Source organism: Nycticebus coucang, chromosome 3 (genome assembly GCF_027406575.1).
Source record: "Nycticebus coucang isolate mNycCou1 chromosome 3, mNycCou1.pri, whole genome shotgun sequence".
In the NCBI taxonomy this organism is placed as follows: domain Eukaryota; kingdom Metazoa; phylum Chordata; class Mammalia; order Primates; family Lorisidae; genus Nycticebus; species Nycticebus coucang.
The window spans coordinates 79,977,150-79,993,667 of NC_069782.1; the positions used below are offsets into that span (position 1 = coordinate 79,977,150).

At 40.3% G+C, this 16,518-nt stretch overlaps 1 protein-coding gene across 5 annotated transcripts in view; it reads right to left on the minus strand.

The window, feature by feature from the left end:
- Window positions 1-16,518, minus strand: part of SHLD2 (shieldin complex subunit 2) — a 97,355-nt gene that overhangs the window by 36,233 nt on the left and 44,604 nt on the right. The gene's annotated exons all lie outside the window — the stretch shown is intronic.

Sequence of the window (16,518 nt, forward strand, 5' to 3'; positions counted from 1 at the left end):
ACAAATGCACGAGAAATTGTTAAGGAGAAACCAAAACATTCACAAAAATTTTTCACTTAAAGACTCTCGTTAAGGGAAATAAAGTTAAGTAAAAGCATCATACAAGCAAATAAATTCTTTTTTTTTTTCTTTGAGACAGAATCCCACTGTGTTGCCCTCAGTAAAGTGCCGTAATGTCACAGCTCACAGCAACCTCAAACTCTTGGGCTTAAGCAATTCTCTTGCCTCAGCCTCCCAAGTAGCTGGGACTACAGGCACCCACCACAACACCCGGCTATATTTTGTTGCAGTTGTCATTGTTATTTTAGCTGGCCCAGGCTGGGTTCGAACCTGCCAACTTCAGTGTATGTGGCTAGCACCATAACCACTGTTCTATGGGTGCCAAGCTGTAAATAAATTCTTAATATGTTCATTTCTTACATTGTAAAAATTTGCTCCATATAAATAACAAGTTAATAAAGAAGGAAAAAGGAAGCATTTCTCTATTTATACTATAGTCACCTTTAAATTACCCATTTGCCCTACACCATAGATTATCTCATTAAATAAAGGACTCTTTTCTCCAACTACAAACTCCATCCCAAGACCAAACCAAAAAACAGAGAAAATAACAAACTGAGGCTCTCTTCAAAATGTACAAATGACAATGTATTACCATCTTCACTCCAATCATTTAGGACAATCAATAACTGCTTCTATATTTTTAATCTTCTCCAAAATACAGACTAATAATAGTCATTCTTAATATATGGATAAAAGAGAAACTTTTTCATTACTTCATTACTTGTGGCACTTAATATAAGCAAATCTTTTTTTTGTGTGTGTGTGTGTGTGTGGTTTTTGGTCGGGGCTAGGTTTGAACCCGCCACCTCCGGCATATGGGACCGGCGCCCTACTCCTTGAGCCACAGGCGCCACCCAATATAAGCAAATCTAAGTAAGCATCATACTAGGATAAAATATAAAGAATCATACTATTATTTAGTAACAATAACTAATTTTCTTTTTTTTTTTTTTTTTTTTTTTTTTTAGAGACAGAGTTTCACTTTATTGCCCTCGGTAGAGTGCCGTGGCCTCACATGGCTCACAGCAACCTCCAGCTCCTGGGCTTAGGCGATTCTCCTGCCTCAGCCTCCCGAGTAGCTGGGACTACAGGCGCCTGCCACAACGCCCAGCTATTTTTTGTTGCAGTTTTGGCCGGAGCTGGGTTTGAACCCGCCACCCTCGGTATATGGGGCTGGCTCCCTGCTCACTGAGCCACAGGCGCCGCCCCACAATAACTAATTTTCAATAAGCATTTAGCAAATAGACCTATTCCTAGAATTCACTAAAAACTTTTTCTACAGGGGCGAATAGACAGATAAGGTTCTTGGCTTAAGGGAACTATTTATCTGGTTTAAAAAATAATAATAATAAGGAGAAAAAGATGGTGAATATAAACTAATAGTTTCAAAATAGTGTAATCAACAGCACAAGCTATGAATAGGAACCACCAATGATCTACTGGGGAAAACTGTTCCTATCAAAGAGAGGCACTGTTCCTCAGAGCATTTCAAACACAAAAACAGAGCCTGTGAAAGGGCAGAGTCCTGAGAGAGCACGGTATGATTAAGGACTTTTGGTTACACAGGTTCTGTGCAAAAAGATAAGACGGTATCAAATCATGAAAAGTCTACATGGAAACACATATTAAAGAAGGAATAATGGTGGCGCCTGTGGGTCAGTGAGTAGGGCGCCGGCCCCATATACCAGAGGTGGTGGGTTCAAACCCGGCCCCAGCCAAAAACTGCAAAAAAGAAAAAAAGAAGGAATAAGCAAGAATGCCAGCTATGATCCTCAGCCACTCTTACCATCCCTTGAAGATGTGATTTATGTTTATCTCTATTTGATGATAAATTGTGATTTTATTATCAATGATCATTCCTATACCCTGGCCTCTTGGTTCCTTGACCTCCTCTCCTCCACGGATTTTATTTTCCACCTTACCTCAGCCTTCCATTCCCATTATCATACCATTATAAAACCATTATCAACTGCACATTTCAATATTTCTCCTACCTTCCAACTAATTTGCTTTAGATCCACAGCTCCAACCTTTTGACACATAGGACCTACAATGAATGCATTGATCACACCACAATTTAATGGCCTCATTCTTCATTTCCCTCCTTAACCAGCATAGGTTCTATGGTCTGTGATTATAATCACTCCCTAGTCTACGATTCTGCCCTACAACATAATGTCCAGGTAACTTCAAACACTGGTTGAATAATCATCTATCCTGCACCTGTATCTCAACAGCTGGAAGTAACTAGCGGACAAAAACACACAATTACCATCTAAAAACTGTTCTCAATTTAAATTCATTACCATTGGGCGGCGCCTGTGGCTCAGTCAGTAGGGCGCCGGCCCCATATACCGAGGGTGGCAGGTTCAAACCCGGCCCTGGCCAAACTGCAACCAAAAAAAAAAAAAAAAATAGCAGGGCATTGTGGCGGGCACCTGTAGTCCCAGCTACTCGGAAGGCTGAGGCAAGAGAATCGCCTAAGCCCAGGAGTTAGAGGTTGCTGTGAGCTGTGTGAGGCCACGGCATCTACCGAGGGCCATAAAGTGAGACTCTGTCTCTACAAAAAAAAAAAAAAAAGTAAATTCATTACCATTAACCTCAAGGTGGAACCAAGCAATCCTATCCTTATCATTCTTTCTATTCACTTTCCAAGAAAACTCTTTCATGCTTTCTCACTCTTTAAATCTCCAGCTTGTCCTCCCCTATCCTCAGCACAGAAGGTGACCACACTGTCTATTTCCATTCATAAGCTCTCAACAACACACCTAGCAACACTCCTCTACGGCAGCCATATGCTCTGCCTTCCTTCCTGTTGCTAGGGATGAACTGCCCATGCTTCTATACCAGGCCATCTTTTTCTCACTTATGAATCAGATCTCATTCCTGCTTCCCTATTCAGTCTCTCCTCTCCCACATCATGGGTTTCTCTCTGTAATGTAGCAACTCTATCAAAATACAACCATACTACTATTTTACTCATGCTATTATTCATCTCCTATACCTCTCCATCTGTTGCACCATTTTTCTGCTTCCCTCATTGTTAAATTCCTTGAAAAAATTGCCTCCACTCCCTCCACTCCTGTTCTCTCATAAATTCACTACATAAAGCTTTTGTCCAAACCACTCCACAGAAACAGCTTATTTCAAAGTCCCCAGTTGCCATCAGTTAACTCAACATTTTCTGCTTAGTTGGCCCATCATGAGCATTTGACACTGTGAATTCCTTCTTGAAACACTCTTTACATTTGGCTTTAGGGATATCATATCCTCTTGATTCTGGTCCTACTTCAAACTACCTCACCAGTTGTTTCATCTCAATCTCCTGTGGGAGCTTCTCAGCTCCTCTGCTTCTTGCTGAAGGGCCCAGTACTTGGCTCTCTCCCTGTACTCAATTTCAGTCTCAGGGCTCTGAATATCTCTGTATACCAAAGACTACCATGCTAATACGTCTATCTCTGTCACAACCTCTCATCTGAACTCCTAACTCCTTAGCCTCCTATGTACCTCCTCATATCCACAAGATGTCTACCCTGTTTCCCCGAAAATAAGACATCCTCTGAAAATAAGACCTACTTACAGGAAAGATAAGATGTCCCCTGAAAATAAGACCTAGCGCATCTTTGGGAGCACACCTTAAAATAAGACACTGTCTTATTTTCGAGGAAACAGGGTAGTAGGCATCCATGCAGAAAGGAGTTAACAGAGCAGGCTTGAAACTAATATCCTTAAAAAGTCCTGCTTGTAAGGTAGGCCCTTCGGCTGGAATTTGTGAATTTAGATTTCAGGAGGATTCCAACCATTCCTTGAAAAGAGCCTAAAGTGTTTATGTAAATAATACAATTAATGCTGCATATTTGCTTTCCTTCTAGAAGTATGGAATTTTGATATGTGCTAGGCAACAAGTGGCCATGTGACTAGGACTCCTTAGAGAAACCGCTGATTACAGGTCTGGGATAGGAAGTGTACCAGATGAGCAAGAAAGTGTACCAGAAAGCAAGAAAACTGTCAAAAGAACTCAGGAGTTAACTTCGAAGAGGTTCCCAGCAGCCAAAGTTGAGCAATTTGGTCATCAATAATAAGTATAAAAACTGTAATAAATTGGAACACATCAAACATGTGTAAATCTATGAGTTCATCAAGATAACTAAAGCAAACTCATTCAATGGCCACCTTTGGAAGATACTGAGGGACTAAATATAGTAATTGTATTAAAAGCTAATGAATGACAGGAAGGAAACTGTATCCTGTCTTTCTATACTAACAGCATTATCAACATGACCGACTACTTGAGAAGAAATGTCTCTTTCTAGAAGTATTATGCTAATAAACAAAAAAGAATGACAAACTGTCACCATTTTGCAACTCCTAAAAAATTACTGGCTCTTTTAGGCAACAATCATTACTGCTTGCTAACATTACAAAGATAGATGTTACAAGGGAAAGCAGAGGGAACCTATAGATTGAGGCCATTACAACGACTGCGACTTTATTTGGACACTGATACGGACAAATGAAAAAATATTATAAGACAATCAGAGAAACTGAAACCTTGACTGATTATTTGATAATGTTAAGAGATTATTGGTATATTTTTCATGGAATAATTTTACTGAGGTTACGTTTGAAAGAGTTATGTGCTGGAGATGCATAATGAGTAGTTACAGATATAACAGGGCGGGGAGAGAGAGTGAGGGTATAGATGAAACAAGATTGCCCGTGTGTTGATAACCATTAACGCAAGGTGATGGGACACGCAGGGGTTCACTGCACTTAACAACCTACTTTTATATATGTTTGAAATATCCTATAATACAAGTCTTTTGTTTGTTTTTAAGAAACACTGTTTCATATCCATAGAACTGCGGAAAATGTTAAAACAGTGACATCACTCAAGATTGGGGAACTCTTACCCTGCTGGTGAAAGAGTAAACCAGCGTATCACTTTGAAGAACAATTTTGCAGGTTCGGCACCTGTAGCTCAAGCAGCTAAGGTGCCAGCCACATACACAGGAGCTGGTGGGTTGGAATCCAGCCCAGGCCCGCCAAACAACAATGACAACTACAAACAAAAAATAGTGGGCGTTGTGACAGGCGCCTGTAATCCCAGCTACTTGGGAGGCTGAGGCAAGAGAATCGCTTAAGCCCAGGAGTTGGAGGTTGCTATGAGCTGTGATGCCACAGCATTCTACCCAGGGCGACAGCTTGAGACTCTGTCTCAGAAAGAAAAAAAAGAAAAAAAAAGAACGATTTGGCAAAACACAGTAAAGCTGGGGATGTACATACAATACAAACAACTGTACTTTCAAGTTCCTTCCCTGGACAACTGGTGTGTGTGTGTGTTTTCTCACTCTGTCACCCTTGGTAGAGTGCTGTGGTGTCATAGCCCACAGCAACCTTAAATTTTTGGACTCAACCAATCCTCTTGCCTCAGTCTCTGAGTAGTTGAGAGGACAGGTGCCCACCACAACCCCAGGCTATTTTTAGAGATGGGGTCTCACTCTTGCCCGGGCTAGTCTCAAACTCCCGAGCTCCGGTGATCCGCCTCAGCTTCCCCAAATGCTAGGATTACAGGCGTGAGCCACTGTGCCTGGCCCAAATGGACTTAAATCTAATTCATCAGTACATATATAAGAGCTGATAACAATGATGGCAGCTGTTAATGTATTAGCAGCTAAAATAAAGATATAATGTAATTTTCAAGTAGTTCATTAAAGTGAGTCATAGTATTACTAAGAAAGCAAAATTACAGTAATTTTAGGTATCAAGTTTTGGCCCACTGCAAATCAAAAGGTAAGCATCACTATAATTGCTATAACCACATATCTCACTCTCATTTAATCTTCATAGAAAGAATAACCTACATAAGGAACACCTGGTATAAGCAGGTGTAATTTGTTTTACTACATGTCATTAATCTACATACCACTAGGGGGGCCCCAAATAACACAAGAAAAACCTTCAAGTTCAAAATACATACATCAAACCCAACAAGAAGGCGAAATATATTTTTCTGATGTGTTGATGGGAATACTTTACTTTAGATACATGTAAATCAAATGTATAAAACTACTATGATAATGAACTCTCTTCTCAGATCACTGGGTTTCTTCTCCAGTGGTTTCCACCCTTTAGCTTCAAATCTTTAAAAACAAACCAACTGGCTTGGCGCTTGTAGCTCAGCAGCTAGGGCACCGGCCACGTACACTGGGGCTGGTGGTTCAAACCCGGCCTGGGTCAGCTAAACAACAATGACAACTACAACAAAAAAACAGCCAGGCATTGTGGTGGGCACCTGTAGTCCCAGCTACTTGGGGGGCTGCGGCAAGAGAATCTCTTAAGCCCAAGAGTTTGAGGTTGCTGTAAGCTGTGACGCTACGGCACTCTACCGAGGGCAACATAATGACACTCTGACTCAAAAAAAAAAAACCAACCAACCAACCAAAACTGTCTTATGTTGTTTCTTTGTTCTCACTTCCCATCATTTTTTTAAGAGGTAGGGCCTCACTCTGGCCAGGCTAGAATGCAACAGTATGACGATAGCTCATTGTAGCCTCTATTTCCTGGGCTCAAGCAATCCTCCTACATCGTGCAATTATTCACCTACTGGTTTCATATTAGTATTGAATACACTGGATACTTCCTTTTCCATTCTTGTGATACTTTACTAAGGAGAATGTTCTTCAATTCCATCGAAGTTATTATAAAACATGTAAAGTCTCCATCTTTTTTTTTTTTTTTTTTTTTTTGAGACAGAGTCTCACTTTGTCACCCTTGGTAGAATGTAGAATGCCTAGCATCATAGCTTACAGCAACCTTAAACTCCTGGGCTTAAGAGATTCTCTTGCCTCAGCTTCCCAAAGTAGCTAGGACTATAGGCACCCACCACAATGCCCAGCTATTTTTAGAGACAAGGTCTTACTCTGGCCAGGCTAGAAGTCTCCGTATTTTTTATGGCTGAATAGTATCCCACAATATACATATGCCACCATTTATTAATCCACTTATTTTTTGTACAGATGGGCTCTCACTATTTTGCCCAGGCTGGTCTTGAACTCCCAGCCTCAAGCAATCTTCCCACCTTGGCCTCCTAAAGTGCTGATATTACAGGGATGAGCCACAGTGCTCAGCTATTTCCCATCTAGCCTTCAACCCACTTCTGCTGCCTATGGCTTCTACTGCAACCATTATGTTATAAAAGCTTTCACTATGGAAACCAATGACTTTCTAAAGGCCAAATCCAAAACTCACTTTTCAATCTTTGGTCCACATACCATTTGAAACTACTTATCAATCCCTCTTTTTTGACTCTGTGAGATCACTACATTGGAATTCTTTTGTGCATAAAAGATAGATATGTATTAATCTATTCATTTAATCACTCACATAACAAAAACTCAACCCTATGCATTACACTAGGTACTGGGGATTCCAAACAATAATAAGGAGTTTTAAGGAGCTAACAGTCTGATGGGAGAGACACAGTGACAATTAAAAAAGTGATATGAGGTACCACAGGATTAAGAGCAGAGGTGTCTCTAGAAGGGAGAACTCTGGGACAACTCAATCAGTGTGAGTCTGCTTATTATCTGCGTTTTTCACCGGCTTCTAGGGCTATAGTGAATTACAAAACTTTGAAACTGAATTTCCATAACGTTCAGAAGAAAGTAGTACAATACAGCCCCCAAGTCATTCCTACTCCCCATCCCAACATAGGACAATGAAAGCTGCCCTAATTGTCTTACCCAAGCAAAAGGCCTGCTACACGTAGTCTCCAAAATGTTTTAAAATCATGAAAGACAGTCATGCTTCTGTGTCCTCACTTAACATTTTCTGCTAAAAGCCCTGCAATCTGACTTTCATTTCCTATCTCTATTAAAATAACAATGAAGTCCAAATTGCCAAATAAGAACTCACAGTAAGCACTTCACCAATAGTGAAACTCCTTCCTTAGTTTCTAGAATGCTTATCTTTCCTAACTAGTTCTTACTCCTTTTCTTCCTCTCTCTCTTCTTCCTTGGTCACCTCCTCTTTTCATTCAACCTATCTCTGGAGAATTTCATCTAATCCCATTAATTTAAGTACTAATTACATTTTATAAATCTGTATTGAACCTGCCTCTCTCCAAACTTCAGACCTGAATTTCTAGTATCACTATATTTGACAGTACCACAGTAAAATCAAAGGCAAGATTCAAAATCCTCCTTCCCCTCTAAGTAGGAGAAGATGGTGGAGCGTATATACAGGGGTAACTCAAAGCCATCTTGAGAGCCTAGACGATATTCCAGGATGGGAGATGTCTGAGACTAATTAAAGTTCTATAAAGCACAAGGTTATTTCATTATTACTTCACTTATTTCTCTAAACAAATACCCCCATAGGCTCGGTGCCTGTAGCTCAGCAGCTAAGGGCGCCAGCTACATACACCGGAGCTGGCAGGTTCAAATCCAGCCCAGGCCAGCCAAACAGCAATGACAACTACAACCCAAAAATAGCTGGGCATTGTGGCAGGTGCCTACAGTCCCAGCTACTTGGGAGGCTGAGGCAAGAGAATCGCTTAAGCCCAAGAGTTTGAGGTTACTGTGAGCTGTGACACCAGTACACTCTACCCAGAGTGACAAAGTCAGACTCTGTCTCAAAAAAAAACCTATAAGTGTGAGACTCTCCCACCCCTCCTAAAATTGACTAGAAATTGGCATTGTTAATTCAACAAAGAGTAATTTTTTTTAAGTCATTATACTAAAAGCTGCTGCTACTAAATACTTCAAAGTCTGAGTGTGTGGGTGAGGGGATGGAGAGCAGTGAGGGCAGGGGAGACAAAATATTTATTATAGCAAAATTAAATAGAAGAGTTAAGTTTGGAGCAGCTAAAGAATTTCAATGATCCTAGGATATGTTTTAGATGTACTCAGAGGGTTAAAGCTCATTAAGATACCAGATGAAACTTGCAAGTACATATCCATTACCACAGTTAATAATTACACAATTTCTCAATCTGCAGAAGGCCACTTCAGTCAGAAAGACCAATACAACCAAAACCCTTTATCTTTAGAGTGGTCAGAGTCTGATGAATGGGTCAAAGATTTGTAAAACAGGATGATCTGTATCAGCAGGTTTTGTCTTTGCAGAACACTGCAACTAAAAAATGCTTATTCAAAATATAAGTCATTAAAAGACAGTGTTTTCTCCATCGTACTAAAAAAATTCACTTTTATAACACCTTTTCATATCTATTTTTACCAAAACACTAAGAAATCATTATTTCTCAATACCACTAAACAACAAAACAAAGAGGCAGCAGGACAGCATGCGTTTGGGAACAAGGTAGTGGGGTTCAAATCCCTACTCGGCAACTTACCGAAAATGTAAACTTGAATTGGTTGAAGCAAGGTGATAGTTACATGTGGTTCATTATACTATTTTTTTTTTCTTTTGGAAAGACAAGGTCTTGCTCTGTCACTCAGGCTACAGTGCAAGTGCCTGATTATAGCTCACCACAATCTTAAACCCCTGGCTCAAGTAATCTTCCTGCCTCAGTCTCCCAAGTAGCTAGGACTACAGAAGTGTATCACCATACCTGACTCATTTTAGGTGGGTTTTTTGTTGTTTTGTTTTGTTTTTTTTTTTTTTGAGATAGGGATCTTGCTATGCTGCCCAGGCTGGTATTGAACTCCTGGCCTCAAGCACTCCTCCTGTGTTGGCCTTCCTAAAGAGTGCTAGGATTACAGACGTGAGCCACCATGTCCAGTTTTTAAGTATTTCCACAAATTCTTTAATATTCCTTTCTTCAAGAGGTAGTACTTAAGTTCTTTACCTTGACTGTATAAATTCTAGAAATAATAAATAGAATACAATAAAAATTATAGTGTGTAACTTCGAAAACATTGGCATAAAAAGCATTGTAGTTTCTTCTTTGCTTGAATCACTGCTTATGAGGGAAGCCAGCTACATTGTTTTAAGGCACACAAGCAGCCCTATAGACAGGTTCACTGAGATCTTTTGCCAATAGTCAGTGAAAAGCTGAAGCCCCAGGCCAACAGCCATAGGAGATGAATCATTGTAAAAGGTGATTCTCAAGACATAAAAGCAATGGATCACAACAGAAAACCCAAATATAAAACAATCCTCCTATTGCCATCTGATCTTTGACAAAGCAGACAATAACATACACTGGCGATAAGAATATGTTCAATAAATGGTGCTGGGAAAATTGGAGAGCCACACATAAAAGATTAAAACAGGATCCGCACCTCTCAACACTCACCAAAATGAATTCACGATGGATAACAGACTTAAACCTAAGGCATGAAACTGTAAGAATTCTAGAAGAAAATATTGGAAAAACTCTTACAGACATCAGCCTCACAAAGAATTTATGAAGAACCCAAAGGCAATCACAGTAACAACAAAAATTAACAAATGGAACCTGATTAAATTAAAAGCTTTTGTAGGCTTGGTGCCTGTGTCTCAAGCGGCTAAGGCGCCAGCCACATACACCTGAGCTGGCAAGTTTGAATCCAGCCCGGGCCCACCAAACAATGACAGCTGCAACCAAAAAAAAATAGCCGGGCATTGTGGCAGGCACATGTAGTCCCAGCTATTTGGGAGGCGGAGGCAGGAGTTGGAATTGCTTGAGCCCAGGAGTTGGAGATTGCTATGAGCTGTGATGCCATGGTACTCTACCCATGGTGACAGCTTGAGGCTCCGTCTCAAAAAATAAATAAATAAATAGTTCTGTACATCTAAGGAAACAATCAGTAGAACAAACAGACAACCTATAGAACAGGAGAAAATATCTGCATGCTATACATCCAATAAAAGACTGATAACCAGAATTGATAAGGAACTTAAGGAAATCAGAAAAAAGAAAAATCAAACAACCCCATTAAAAAGTGGGCAAAAGACACTAACAGGCCAGGTGTGGTGGCTCACACCTGTAATCCCAGCACTCAAGAGGCTGAGATGGGTAGATTTCCTAAGCTCACAGGTTCGAGATCAGCCTGAGCCAGAGCAAGACCACGTCTCTAAAAATAGCCAGGTTTTGTGATGGGCCCCTGTAGTCCCAGCTACTCAGGAGGCTGAGGCAAGAGAATCGCTTGAGCCCAAGAGTTTGAGGTTGTTGGCTCGGTGCTCATAGCTCAGTGGTTATGACACCAGCCACATATACTGAGGCAGGTGGGTTCAAATCCAGCCCAGACCGCCAAACAATGACAACTACGACCAAAAAATAGCCGGGGGTGTGGTGGGCGCCTATAGTCTGAGCTATTTGGGAGGCTGAGGCAAGAGAATCTCTTAAGCCCAAGAGTTTGATGTTGCTGTGAGCTGTGACGCCATAGCACTCTACCCAGGGCAACAAAATGAGACTCTGTCTCAAAAAAAAAAAAAAAATCCCAAAACAACAGATGCTGGCTTGGATGCAGAGAGAGAGGAACACATATACACTGTTGGTGGGACTGCAAACCGATATTACCTTTATGGAAAGTCATATGGAGATACCCCAAAGAACTAAATGTGGGCCTATCATTTGATCCAGCAATCCCACTACTGAGTATTTACTCAAAGGAAAAAAGTCATTTTATCAAAAAGACACATGCAGCCCAATGTTTACTACAGCACAATTCACAATTGCTAAGATGTGAAATGAACCAAGTGCCCATCAATAGATGAATGGATTCATAAAAAGTGTCTAAGTATACCATGAAGTGCTATTTAGCCATAAAAAGTGATAAGCTAATACTTTTCATAATAATCTGGTTAGAGTGGCTTGACGCCCATGGCTCAAGCGGCTAAGGCGCCAGCCACATATACCTGAACTGGCAGGTTTGAATCCAGCCCAGGCCGGCCAAAAAACAATGATGGCTGCAACCAAAAAATAGCCAGCTGTTGTGGCGAGCGCCTGTGGTCCCAGCTACTTGGGAGGCTGACGCAGGAGAATCGCTTGAGCCCAGGAGTTGGAGGTTGCTGTGAGGTGTGAAGCCACGGCACTCTACCAAGGGCGACAGCTTGAGGCTCTGTCTCAAAATAAATAAATAAATAAATAAATAAATAAATAAATAAATAAAATAATAGTCTGGTTAGAACCGGAGACCATTCTTTTAAATGAATTAGCCCCCAAAACGGAAAAACAAACACCTCATTGTACTATTAAATTGGAACTAACCAATCAACACCCATGTGCACATTTGGTAGCAAAACGCAATGAAAAGTAAGCAGGTGGGAGGGGGCTGGAAGAGCAAATTCACATCTGGTACAATGTACAGCATCCAGGTAAGGGGCCCAGACTTACAACTTTGACTCAAATTGTACAAAAGCAATTCGTGTAACCAAAACATTTATACCCTCAATTCTAAGGGACAAAAAAAAAAAAATGATTCTCAAATCCAGCCAAGCTTTCTTTCTGGCTAACAACATCTTGACTGCAACCTCTGGGAGACCCTAACCCAGAATTACCTGCTAAGAAACAAAACAAAAATAACTTGCTGTGGGCCGCGCCTGTGGCTCAAAGGAGTAGGGCGCTGGCCCCATATGCCAGAGGTGGCAGGTTCAAACCCAGCCCCGGCCAAAGAAAGCAAAAAATAAAATAAAATAACTTGCTAGGACCCTGAACCAGAATTATAGCTAAGCAGCTCCTGAGTTCATGACATGCTGTCATAATAAAGTAACACATAAATACGTGCTTTAAGGAACTGAATATTAGGGAACTGTTATGCAGCAAAAGGTGACACAGAAGTTTTATAGTTTTTGCTTTCGCATTTTAGGCATATGATCCATACAAATTAGTTCCTGTGTATGGAGTGAGCTAAGGTAATAGAGCATCGTTTTCCATACAGATACTAAGTTACAGACACTTTTGTCTGTCTCTCTCATGCTAGATTGACTTGACACCTGGGTGGAAAAATGTGTAAGTCTATTTTTGAGCTCTATTATATTCCATTGATCTGTATGTCTAACCTTATACACTGTCTTTATAGCATAGCTTAAAAAGGAAATAAAAGGCCTTCAACTTTGTCCTTTTTCAAAATTATTTTTGCTATTCTTAGTCCTTTGTGTCTCAATAAGTTTATAGAATCAACTTGTCCATTTCTTCAAAGCCTACTAAGAGGTTAGTGAAGATTTCACTAAATCTATAGATAAATCTAGAAGAGAATTCCATCTTAACAGTGCTGAATATCACCATTTCTCTAGGTCTTTTATTAAGTTTGCATTAGCAACGTTTTATAATTTTCAGTGTTGAGGCAAATCTTTAGACTTATTCAAAAGCATTTGGCATTCTTTGCACTATTGGAAATAATTTTAATTCAGTGCCACAGCACTCCACCCAGGGCGACAGCTTGAGGCTCTGTCTCAAAATAAAACAAAAAAAATTAAGCTCCTTCCTAATTATATAATACTATACCTAGTCTAAGAACCTTACAACAGCACTCTTCCACTTAGCTCTTATCATTATTTTTGCTTTTTTTTTTTTTTTTTGTAGACAGAATCTTAGTTTGTTGCCCTCGGTAGAGTGCTATAGTGTCATAGCTCACACCAACCTCAAACTCTTGCCTCAGTCTCCAGAGTAGCTGGAACTATAGGAGCCCACCACAACACCTGGCTATTTCTACAGATGGGGTCCTGCTCTTGTTCAGGCTGGTCTCGAACCTGTGAGCCACCTCATGGGGCCTATTTTTGCTATTTTTTATTATGCATTTTACTTGTATATATTATAAATCACAAAATTGACTGCAACTATTTTGTTTTATATAATTAATTATCCTTTAAGGCAGTGGTCCCTAACCTTTTGGCACCAGGGACCAGTTTCATGAACACAACTTTTCCACAGACCAGAGTAGGGGAATGAAGGTTTTGATGTCTCTGCTAATGACAATCTGTATTTGCACCCACTCCCCAGCGCTAGCATCACCACCTTAGCTCTACCTCAGATCATCAGGCCTTAGATTCTCATAAGGAGCACACAATGCAGATTCCTCACATGCACAGTTTACAGTAGAGTTTGCACTCCTATAAGAATCTAATGTCACCACTGATGTAAGAGGAGGCAGAGCTCAGACAGTGATGCCAGTGATGGGGAGCAGCTGCAAATACAGATAAAGCTCTACTCCCTCCCTCACTGCTCATCTCCTGCCCTGGTTCCTATAGGCCACAGACCAGTACCAGTCCACAGCACAGGGGTTGGAGACAAAGGCTTTAAAAAGATCAAAAATGAGAAACCAGCCAGGCAGCGCAGTGGCTCATACCTGTAATCCTAGCACCCTGGGAGGCAGAGGTCGGTGGATTGCCTGAGCTCATGAGTTTGACACCAGCCTGAGCAAGAGTGAGACTTCATCTCTAAAAACAGCCAAGTGTTGTAGCAGGTACCTACAGGGTTCCAGCTACTTGGGAAGGCTGAGGCAAGAGGAGCACTTGAGCCCAAGAGTTTAAGGTTGTTGTGAGCTATGACGCCACATCACACTACCCAGAGCGACAAAGTGAAAGTGAGACTCTGTCTCAATTAAAAAAAAAAAAAAGAGGAAACCACATAATTACCACTTTTGGCTCTATATATACATTCAACTTTCCTTCTGGTATAATTTTCCTTTTGTCTGAAAAACTTTAATATTTTTTGTGGCTCAGATCTGTTGGCAATGAATTCATTCTCTCATCTTTGCTAGTTTGCAAAAATCTTTTATTTTTTTTTTTTTAGATAGGGTGTTGCTCTGTCAACAGGCTTTAGTGCATAGCTCACTGCAACCTCAAACTCCTGGGCTCAGGGGATCCTCCTGCCACAGTCTGCCAAGTAGCTAGGACTATAGCATGTGATACTACACCTGGCTTTTTTTTTTTTTTGCCAATCTCATGGGTAAGAAATAGTATATTGGTATAGTTTTGATGTGCATTTCATTTATTATTGGTGAGTTTGAGCAAATATTCATATGTTTAAGCCACTTCTGTATCTTTTCCCGTGAACTTGCTGTGACGTCTTTTGTCCATTTCATTTTTTTTGAGACAGACTCTCACTGTGTCAGCCTCTGTAGAGTACTGTAGCGTCACAGCTCACAGCAACCTCAAACTCTTGAGCTTAAGCAATTCTCTTGCCTCGGCCTCCCAAGTAGCTGGGACTAAAGGTGCCTGCCACAACCCAGCTACTTTTTTGTTGCAGTTGTCATTGTTGTTTAGCTGGCCTGGGTCGGGTTCAAACTTGCCAGCTTCAGTGTATGTGGTTGGCACCCTACCAGCTAAGCTATAGGCACCGCCTAATTTTTTTTTTTTTTTTTTTAATAAAAACCAGGTCTTACTCTTGTTCAGGCTGGTTTCAAATTCCTGGCTTCAAGCAATCCTCCCACTTCGGCCTCCCAAAGTGCTAGGACTACAGGCATGAGCCAATTTGCTTAGCCTATTTTTTAAAGATATTTTTACTGGATAAAATTCAAGATATGACAGCTTTTATTTTTCTTTCATTACTTTGACAAAACTGCTCCACTATCTTTTGGTTGACTTTATAATCTTAGTATATGAGTTAGTTAGGCCTGCAATAACAAAGTACCACAGAACTCTTTCTCACAGTTTCAGAGGCCGGAAGTCTGAGAGCAGGGTACCTCCATGGTCAGGTTCTAGCGAGAGCCCTCTTCCAGGCTTGTAGACTTCCTATAACCTCACATGGTGGAAAGGGTGCAAGAAAGCTGTCTGGGTACTCTTTTATAAGAGCACTAATCCCATGCATTAGGAGATGTACTTTCATGACCTAACCACCTCCCAAAGCCCCAACCTCCTAACATCATCATGGTGGGCATTAGGATTTCAACTAATGAATTGGGGGGAGCACAAACATTCCATCCTTATTCCTCTGCAAGTGATATCTTTTTTCCTCTGGCTACTTTTAATAATTTCTTTTCATTACTGGGTTTCAGCAATTTGATTATTATGTGCTTAAATAATACTTTGTTTATTCTATGTAGGGTTCATTGAGTTTCTTGGATCTAAGAATTTATGGTTATCATTACATTTGAAAATTTTTCAGTCACTATTTCTTAAAATAAAATAATTTTTATCAGCCCTATACCCCTTTTCTGGAACCCCTTCTTTTCTGGAAGTATACATTTATTAAATAACTTGCTATTATCTTATAGATTACTAATATTCTGTTAACTATGTTCCAGTATTTTCTTCTCTTTGTGCTTCATTTTAAATAGGTTCTATTGCTATGTCTTCAAAGTCAATAAGCTTTTCATCTGCAGTGTCGAATCTGCTGTTAATTACTCCCAGTGGTGGTGTTTGTTTGTTTTTTTTTCCACTTTTGGATATGCCATGTTTCATCTCTAGATATTACATTTGAGCTTTTTAACTATCATTCATTTCACTAATCTTTTTTTTCTTTTCCTCACCCATATTTCAGTACTAAATTTCACTACTAATCATATTCATGTCTTCTTTTATCTTTTTTTCTTTTTAAGAGACAGAGTCTCACTTTGTCACCCT